Raw genomic sequence first — 9,630 nt, 5'->3', positions numbered from 1 at the left:
GTGCAGGTCTCTGACAGCTTCTCTCACAGATCCAGCACTGCTCCCAGCTCTGCGCATTGTAACTCGACGGAGGCAGACAAAACAGCCAAGGGCTCACTGCTTTTGGCCAAAGTATATTTATTATTTATTCTAAAAATCATCATCTTCTGATGTACAGTATCCCTGTTGGTACTGGTAACAGGGACACCAGAAGGGGTTAGGCTGAGGTGAGTCCAGTGAAATGCAGGTGTCCAGTGAAGAGGCACCATCAGTGAGAGAGCAGCTGGGACAAGTGGGCAGAGGTGAGGGGTCTGCGTTCATGCTCCTGTACAGCTGGGCGAGCTCTGCTGCAAAGATCCACGGTGACGGGCTGGAGCTGTTGTTGAAAATCTCATTTGCTTGGGCTACCTCACCCTTTTTTGTTCCTTCTCCCAACTCTGCTTTGCCTGTATCTCTAGTTTGATCTTCCCTTTTCCAGGCAGAGTCAGTATCGGCTTGTCCCGCTGCTTCTTCGTCTCTCTGGGTCCTTCTGTACAAATGGGTTTCAGAAAGGACTACTCGTTGATACGCATTAAGAGGCCAGTTAAAAAGATCTTACAGCAGAAATCTCAGCAGAGTACTGCCAGCAGCTGCCTTGGCACTCCAGGATACTCTAACTGCAAATACCCCATTGACAACTGCAGCAATATACAACTCTGGGGAAAAGCCAACTCACGGGTCTCTCTTCCTCCGCCATGAAATGACTATGCAAGATACCACTATCCCAGACAGCAGCACACCCAAGGCTGCCACCGTCACTGGGATATAGTACTTGCGCAGCTCTTCACGATCAGCAGCCTCAGCCTTTTTCCCAGCGTCTGCCCCTGGAGGAGAAGAGACAATGCCACACGTTACTGTGCTACGGATAATCTCAGAGTGTGCTTCACATGCCCAAGAGATTCTCCTTTTCAGTGGTTGGTGCCTCTGGCTCTGGTGTCTTAGCACCAGAGGACAAGAAGGGTCGTTTAAACTTCTCATGGAGAAGAGCCTGCGTGCCAGCGAGCAGCTGCACCAGTGCTACCCGTCTGTTCCTCCGGGCTGCAGGCCAGGGCTGTGTGCTGGGGACCTGCGGTTCATCCAAGGAGAACACTGCAGGGATGCAACAGAAATGCTCCTGTTTTCCCAAGCGGACATCTCCCGAGCACTCCCCTCCAGGACGTCCCCGCGGCTGAAAGACAGGATCCAGCCCACGGGCTATTGCCTGGCTCCTGTGGTGCCACCTTCTCGTCACCCCCAGCCCCGATGCACACGCTGGGGGAAGGCTGGCCCCGGGACAGCGTCGTGCAGGGCTGGGTTGTAGCTCTCAGGTGGCCTCATTCCCAAAAGGGCAAAGTTCCTAAATTCCTGGGAAGTGGGTGTGGTGGGAGGTGAGCAATCTCTAACCACATCCAGAGAGGTCTATGAGTGTCTCTCTGGCACGCTGCTGGCAATAATCTCCACACACCAGAGACGACAGTCGTCCTCAGAGAGCCACTCCTGGCTTCTTTGACAACACCTTCTCTGCACTAACACCCAGGTTTGGCTGCCGGCATGACATGCAAGAGTGGGCTCCGGGGGAAAAGCCTGCAGGCACACAGTGATTCTGACTGGTGACAGCGGGTGACCACAGGACAGCAATTACCTGGCATGCCGGCTTCTTGCATTGCCTCTCTCTCTTCATCTGAGACTGGCACTGTGTGACTGCTTCCCTTCTGAAAGGCCTGCTTCTGCAGAGTCTCACGGTCCGTCTCTTTAGAAAGAAAGCAGGACAGTTTAATGAGAAGTAAGCGTTCCTCATCAGGAGCACGATACCTTCAGGAGGCAATACTCTCCAAACACGTTAATAAAGCTTAGAAACAAAGCCTGGGCTTTTGGGGGTGCATCTAGTCCAAACACTGTGTCATTCATAGAGAAAAAATTAAGCACGTGACACTTCTCACTTTACCAACACAGACAGCAAAACCTGACCTGCTGGGAAACCAGGAAACTGCATGCGATCTTCTTGCTCCCATTACATGTAGTGCATTTTTGGCAAACTGCAAGATGATGCTAAATTACTTCCTTCAAAGAGGATGGGAAAAAGCTGCAGCCAGTTCAGCTGGGGAAAGAGCCCTTCTGAGAAGCACGTCCCACCATGCCAGCTCCATCACACGGGAAGGGTAACAGACACACACGGTGGACGGAACCCCAAGCTCTTGCAACCATGTTCTGGGCAATTTCACAAGCGGCAGTGAAGAGCCCACTGTCCCCCAAAACAAGAGGAAAACCACAGCCAAGTTTTCTGAAATGCAACTAGAAACAGAGAGCTAAACCACCCACGACTGAATTAACCGAATGAACCACTCAAGGCCGCCTTCAAGTTAGGTGTCCAGCATCAAGCTGGGTGTCCAGCTCCGACCCACCCCTGACCCCGAGGTGTCACCGAGAGTCTGCAGACATCAAGGACAGCAGTGCGGCTGGACCAGGCTGTGAAGCCTGGGCTGCTCCGATCCTGGCCAGGGGATCGATCCTGCCTGTAGGCCAGGCAAAGCCTGCCAGTCCCAGTGACACAAATCTGCCTGCGCATCCTCTCCGCCACCCAAGGGCCCTCTCCCCTCCAGCAACTGGCAGGGTGCTGGCCCTCTCATGGCTCACGAGCTATTAGCTCCTCCGCAAGTCCCTCACGCACTCTGGGAGCACCACCAACAGTCACACTCGTCCCACCACAGCTATCGGTCTGCAGGCTGAAAATCAATCACAGACAGAAATGCCTACGAAATCAGCATCTGCACCTGACTTCCAACATTAGGAAAGGGCAGCCAAGACTTCTTGGGACATCATTCCTGCCTGGAACTTGCCCATGGGCTGCGCATGAGCTGAACACAAATTCAGCACACGCCAGTTCCTGACATCTGGATACCAGCATCTGCACAAAGCAGCTCTGGCCAGCAGTGGTACAACTAGGGCAGCAGCTGTCCCTGGGGCTCAGCTTGAACCACAACTGGTAGCAGATGCCGTGCTGGACCATCTCTGTGGCTCACCAGCCCATGCAAGGCGTGAAATCGAGTGTCACTGCAGCGAGGCTCTGACTGATCCTTTCCTGCCGTGTAGGCTACAGCACGTCCATACATGAATCTAAAACCTCAGCTTCCCAAGTCGTACGGTTAACAGAGTGAAATATACTAACCAGGGGCTGCTTTCTCCAAGTCTTTCAGGATTTCCTTTGGAACTTCAGATACCTTTTGGGAATACTTCCCTATTTTAGCTTTAGACTTTCCCCTTGAGGACACTAACAGAAAGCATGAAGGTAAATGTCACATGAATAAAATATTGAAAATGAGTGCTTATTCTGTGAAGTCAATAAAGACTGACTACTCACCCTTGGGATGCCAGCTGGGATCCAGCACGGGATTCAGCCAAGAAAAAGCCCTCCCTCTGGCCACATCTGCAACCAAACACCCACGAGAAGTTACCATCACACGTTCTGATCTACATCGTCACAACTGAATAGCAGAACACATAAGGGGGTCACGTAATGACATGGCACACCCATGCAGGTCTGTAGTCTCACACCTGCAGAGGCACCTGCCTGACTTTGGACTTTGAGCTGGCAGCTCTCAAAGGAAGTAAAAAGCCTTGACATACCCACACGACTTCCCTGCGGGTCAGTCCTGGAACCCAGCCAAGAAGCTGGATAACCATCGTCTGCAACCACATCCGTAAACGAACACAGGACAGAGCAGGTCCCGTGCAATATTTCAATATACTTCTTCAGATCTGAACGACAGTGAACGCAGTTCAAACACGGGACTACTCCAGAGCATTCCACTCTCCCTTCCGCTCAGGAGCATCTTGCAAACATTTACCAGGTGCCTGCAGTGGCCACTAAGCAGGCATGGAGCTGTCCGGAGAAAGAACTCCCTGGAGCTCACACCAGCTCTAAACTCAACCCCAGCGTGCCTGCTGGCTTTGCAGCAGGCGCTGGAAGCAGTGCAGGGGTGGAGCAGCTGGCAAAGACAGCTTTGCAAGGCAGAGCCCCCCGGGGCACATCACTGAGCTGGACCCATTTCCAAAGCTGCGGAGGGGCCTGATGACCTCTTGGCTGGGACCTGGCAGCTTTCAAACTACTGTCTCCAGGCCACGTGCAACACCCCTCAAGCACCAGACGGACAAACATAGGGCCGCTCAGGGCCTTCTTACCAGGAGACCTCTCACGCACACAAAAGGAAGCCCGCACTAAAGTGGGAGCATGTAGCACCAGAGGAAAAAATGATTATTCTTGTAGAGAAGAGCCTGCTGGCCACTGGAAGGCTGAACTATCTGGGATGCCCTCTGGGATGCCCCCCAGGCTCAGGAACAGGATTCCCCTGAGTGGCTTGATCAACATGGACTGCAGGAACCAAACAGGTAATCAAACACAGGTGAGAAGAGTTTCCACTGCATGTTGTGATTTACTTCTTCCTTAGTCACCTGCAGTGACTGGAAGCGGGTGAGGTAAATGACACGGGACACGTACAAAGGTGTAGGTTCCCACAGCTAAAAAGGAACATGGGTGACCTTTTTGCCAAGACCTAGCAGCTCTTCAGGTAAAGAAATATTCATGACTCATCTGTGCAACACCCCCAAGGCACAAAAAGCTCTTGGAAGGCCTTAAGAGGATCTTAGGTAAAATTGCACATGAATAACCTATTAAAACCTAAGTGCTTACTCCCTCAAGCAGACAGACATTGGCAACTTACCTCTGGGACGCCCCCAAGGCTCATAACCAGGATCCAGCTGAGAAGCTCGATAAGCACTGCCAATGCCATCATCTGGAATCAAGCACAGATCAGAGAAGTTTCCATGCACGCAGAGGAAGGAGGAAACTGGAGGAAAAAGTGATCGTCCATGCTTCTCGTGGAGAAGAGCCTGTGAAAGGCTGCACCAGCACTACCCCTGCACATTCCTGCGGGCTGGGGACCTGCGGTTCATCCAAGGGGAGCAGGGCTGCAGGACTAGAGCAGAAACACTCCTGTTTTCCTGAGCGGAAATCTCCTGAGCACGCCTCTCTGGGATGTGCAGCATGGCACGGGGTTGGGTGACAGGGAGGGCCCCATGGGGACTCAGCACCAGGTTTCTTACCCCACGCCGCCACTCCCGCCCCCCCTGCTCACTCTGAAAATGTCCCTGAAGCAGCCCCAGCCCCTCTACGCCTCTACACAGGGCGTCTGCCCCCCCCTGCCCACACCGTGGTGCCTGCCTGGCTCGCCCGGCCCGGCCCAGCCCAGCTGCTCTCCTGGGCCCAGCCCTAGCCCTGGCCCCACTGCCGCCCCGCTGAGGTGTGGTGGATGCCATGACGCACTGCTCGGGGCTGGGTGCTGGCCCCCTGCCTGCCTACCTGCTCCCTGCACTTGTCTTGGAGCAGCCTGGGCATCCCAGGCTTGCAGGGCCACCAGGAGGAGGAGGAGGAGGAGGTGGGTGAGAACCATGGCCCCCCACATTCGCACCATGCTGCTGCCGCTGCTGCTGCTGCCGCCACTGCTGGAGCATTGCCTGCAGCTGGCGTGGCACAGCACATCAAAGCGGGGCTCTGTGACCACATGGCCCCATCGGGCCACACCCTCTGCCAGGCCTCCCCGACGTACACCCGTTGCCAGTGAATTACTGAATCTGCACACTATTGCATTTCCTTGTTCTACACGAGTGTGGAAGGAGCAGAAGTGGAGAAGGGTGGACCTATTTTGGGAGGCAGCACTGCGTACGGCAGTGCACAGGCCCTCAGGTCTTGCTTCCCAGAAATCAATCAATATCAAAAGCTCTGAGGGAAGACTGCATAAAAAAGCCAATTTCAAGTGCCTTTACTTGCTACTATTTTTGTCAGGCAGCGTTCTATGAAGAAATTAGCTTTTCCCGCTAGTTTTGCTACAGCTTCATTACCTTTAAAGACATCAATTCTTACCTCTGCTACTCCAATACAGCCTCACAGCCCAGCAAAATCATACTTCAGGTAGGAAACCTTCACCATACAAAGACGGGCACGCTACAGGCATACGTTACTCTCAGAAAACAGACTCTTTCAACCACTCTTCCACTTGCTTACCGAAGTTGAGAGCGCCTTAGAAAACAACAAAAAAGCAGGGTTCTTATTCACATTTTATGGAGCCCATTCTATCAGCTGTTCAACATTAAGTCCAACTCCAGTCTGAACCCCAGAATAAGAAATGCCATCTTACAATTTCCAGGGAAAGGAAGGGCTTTGAAGTGGTAAGATCAGAAAACGTTCGTGAAAGCAGAGTCATGCAAGTACACATCCCTTATCACAGACCACCTACCCCGTTACCTAAGTCATGTCCTCAGCTAATTTGCAGCCACTGACATCTGGAAAATAGCACTCAGTCTCTTGTTCATTAGTGCTGAGCACGTAGGTTGGAATTGGAGCTGGGAAGAAAACCATATGCAGCCAGTCTGGCTTCATTTGAGTACATTAGGACAACTTCAGTTCACATTTACTAGGAAGCACAGCAGGTCCCATCCGTCCCTCCAGACCCCAACACCAGTCCTGTGCAGCGTCCCGAGGAGCAGTAAGAGCAGAACAAGAAACCTTCTTTCAAAATAAGGCCCACAGCCTGCTCTTTCAACAAGATGCATAGAGCAGCAGCTGAGAATAACCTCTGCTTTAACTACACCTAGCTCTGCCATCTACATAAGGAGACCAGCTCCTAAATGATCCCCAGCCGTAAAAACACAGATCTTCCCTAGGGCAATGCTAAAGGAAATACCAGAGCACGGGGACACCTGGTCATTCAGTTTAAGCTGAGGGGGAGAAGGACAGAGGACTAGAAAGAAACAAATCAGACAAGAGAGAAGACAGAGGAGCCGAGAGAGAAAGAAACATACAGGGAAAAGGCTAGAGAGATGGAGAAATGAAGACAAATAGGGACGAGGAGCCCTGACAAGACACGGAGAAAGAAAAAGTAGGGTCGAGGAGCAGGACAGAGGGGCAGTGGCGGGGGGAGGACAAGAAGGAGGAAGAGGGGATAGAGAAAGACAGGGACAGGGAGCAGGATGTACAGATGGAGAGAGAAAAAGAAGGACAGGGAACAGAACAAAAGGACTGAGAAATAAAGAGAGGGTAAGATCTGGATGAAGAGACCAAGAAGGCGGGGGCGGAAATAGCAATGAGCTATTGCAAATAGCAATGAGCTCCCTTGAGCTAGGACAAAGGGAAAGACAGGCAAAAATAAGAGACATGGAGCAGGACACAGATGGAGGTAAAGAAGCCTGGACTGGGCAGCAGGAGAGAGAGATGAAGACCAAAAAACCAGCACTGGGCTGCAGGACAAAGATGGAGTGAGGAATAGCAGCGACAGGGAGCAGGACAGAGTGAGAAAGAGAGTGGAAAACCTGAAGCGTGAGCAGGACAGAAAAATAGGGCGGGGGAGAGACAGGGAGAAGGACAGAGAAACGGAGAGGGAATGAGAGGGGCAGGGAGCAGGACAGAGAGATGGAGCAGAAAGGGGAAAAGCGATGGGCAGCAGGACAAAGGGGAGGAGAGACAAGGACAGGGAGCAGGACAAAGGGATGGCAGAGGAAAAAAATAGTGACGGGCTGCAGGACTGAGATGGAGGAATTAAAGACACAGGGAGCAAGAGAGAGTGACAGAGAGAGAGAAAAGGAACAGGGGGCAGGACAGCATTGGAGGACAAACCCAACTGTGATGGGCAGCGGGACAGAGAGATGGAGAAAGAAAAAACAGAGCAAGAGAGAGATGAAAGAAGGAGCAGCCAGCTGGACAAGGGGATATAGTGAGAAAGGATGGGACAGGGAAGGGGACAGAGAGAGAAAGACAGAAAAGAGAAAAAGGACAGAAGGACAGCAAGAGGGAAAAAGGGACGGGGATCTGGACAGAGCTGGAGAAAGAAGCAGCAGGGAAAGAGGAAAAGAGGCAGGGAGAGGGAGCCGGAAAGAGAAAGGAAAATAAGGGACAGGGACAGGATAGAGATTGCAAAAAAAGCCTGGGGCGGGCAGCAAGACAGAGAGGGAGTAAAAAAAGAACACAGGCAGGGATAGGGGCAGGGAGCAGGACAGAGGGATATAGCAAGAAACAATGGGGCAGGGAGCAGGACAGACCAACAGACAAGAATAACGACAAAGAGGAAGAGAAAACCAAGGCCGGTGAGCAGCCCAGAGAGCTGGAGAAAGGGAGAGGGGTATCAGGAGCCCTGCAGAGAGATGGAGGAGGGTGGGGGGAATGGTCAGGGAGCAGCAGAGAGGGACAGAGAGAGGGGAGGTGAACAGGAAGGAGGACAGGGACAGTGGGATACAGAATGAAAAAACAGCGGCAGTGAACAGGACAGAGCAGTGGAGAGAGAGAAAGAAAGAAGCAGAAGGAATGAGGGAGAGGGGAGGACAAGGACAGGGAGCAGGACATACAGGCAGAAAGAGACAAAAGACGGGGAACAGGCCAGAGAGACTATGGGGGGAAAGAGAGGGATGCAGATCAGGACAAAGAGATGGAGAAGGAAAAAACCACGATGGCCTGCAGGACAGAGAGAGACAGGAAAAAAGAGGCACAGGGGGCAGGAAAGAGGGGCGATGAGGAAGGGAAAGGGAAAGGTAGGATGAGAGAGGGAGGCACTTGGAGAAAAGAGAAAGGCGGGACAGGGAGCAGAGCACAATAATAGAGAGGAAGAGAGGCACAGAGGAGCAAGAAAAATTACACAGAGGGAAAGGGGAGGGGTCAGGGAGGTACTGAGATGCAGAAGAGGGGTGACATGGCCCCAAGGGCCCAGGACTCACTGGAGCTCTGACTCCCTGCTCCGCCAGGCAAATTTTACAGTTCAGGCACTTCTTTCCATGTCTGTCTTTTCTTCCCTTCCTCTTCTGTAGCTCCAGTTGCTTGCCTGTCCTCCACCTAAGAGAACGTATTGGTGTCTCACAGCTCAAACAACATGAGGCTTCCTGGATACACAGCCATGCACACGCACGCACACACACACCACATGGCCGTACTGTAATTTTCCTTCCTTATACCCCGCGGTGCACGTTGGCGATCTGGTCTGCTGAGGACTACTCAGAGGGACCCTTCCTCACCCAGAGAGGCCAGCTGCCTCTTGCCTGCAGCTGGAGGCAGCAGCTGGCGGGATCCCCTTCACTTCATTCTCCAGCTGCTTTACCTTTTTCTGGCTTCTTCAGCTTCAGCCGCGGCAGCTCCTCTGCAAAGCCAGTAGTTGTCCACGTGTCCCTTTTCGCCCGCGCCGCCAGGAGAGCAAGGCCAGAGACAGCCCACGCAAACCAGAGCCAGATGCAGCCTGAGAGGCCCTGGCCCTCACCTCAGCCGAGCCACAGCTGGAGCAGAGACTGCACCTCCCGAGAGCAACATGGCTGCCTGGCAGCCCTGTGCCCCAGGCCTACAGCTCCCAGCATGCTGCGGGGTGCTCCTTCCTGCCGTCTGATCCTGCGGGGACACCGTCCCCCCCGGCCCGGCCCCGCCCCCCCCGAGGCCCCGGCCATCTGCCCCGGAGCTGCCCAGGCCCAGGCCCCGGAGCCCAGGTGGAGCAGGGAGGAGGGGGAGGAGAGGGGGAGAGAGCGGCAGAGAGGGGTGGGGCAGGGTGGTGGGGTGGCCAGGGAGGGATGGGAGACAGAGAGAGGGACGGGAGACGGAGAGAGGGACGA

General features: G+C 53.6%; 1 long non-coding RNA gene across 2 annotated transcripts; it reads right to left on the bottom strand.

Moving 5' to 3' along the window:
* Positions 1-1,659: 1,659 nt before the first annotated feature.
* LOC143173589 (uncharacterized) lies at positions 1,660-9,185 on the bottom strand. Of its 2 annotated transcripts, none has more exons than XR_012997611.1 (4): positions 9,132-9,185; positions 4,716-4,787; positions 3,356-3,421; positions 1,660-1,747 (listed from the first exon to the last, which is right to left on the bottom strand). It is a non-coding gene; the product is annotated as an uncharacterized LOC143173589 (long non-coding RNA). The 2 variants fall into 2 exon arrangements; XR_012997610.1 differs by lacking the exon at positions 9,132-9,185 and adding an exon at positions 5,915-5,961.
* Positions 9,186-9,630: the final 445 nt, after the last annotated feature.

The sequence above is a fragment of the Aptenodytes patagonicus genome, unplaced genomic scaffold (assembly GCF_965638725.1).
Source record: "Aptenodytes patagonicus unplaced genomic scaffold, bAptPat1.pri.cur scaffold_139, whole genome shotgun sequence".
In the NCBI taxonomy this organism is placed as follows: domain Eukaryota; kingdom Metazoa; phylum Chordata; class Aves; order Sphenisciformes; family Spheniscidae; genus Aptenodytes; species Aptenodytes patagonicus.
Note: the sequence above shows the minus strand (reverse complement) of the source record. Positions and strands in the feature narration are given on the sequence as shown.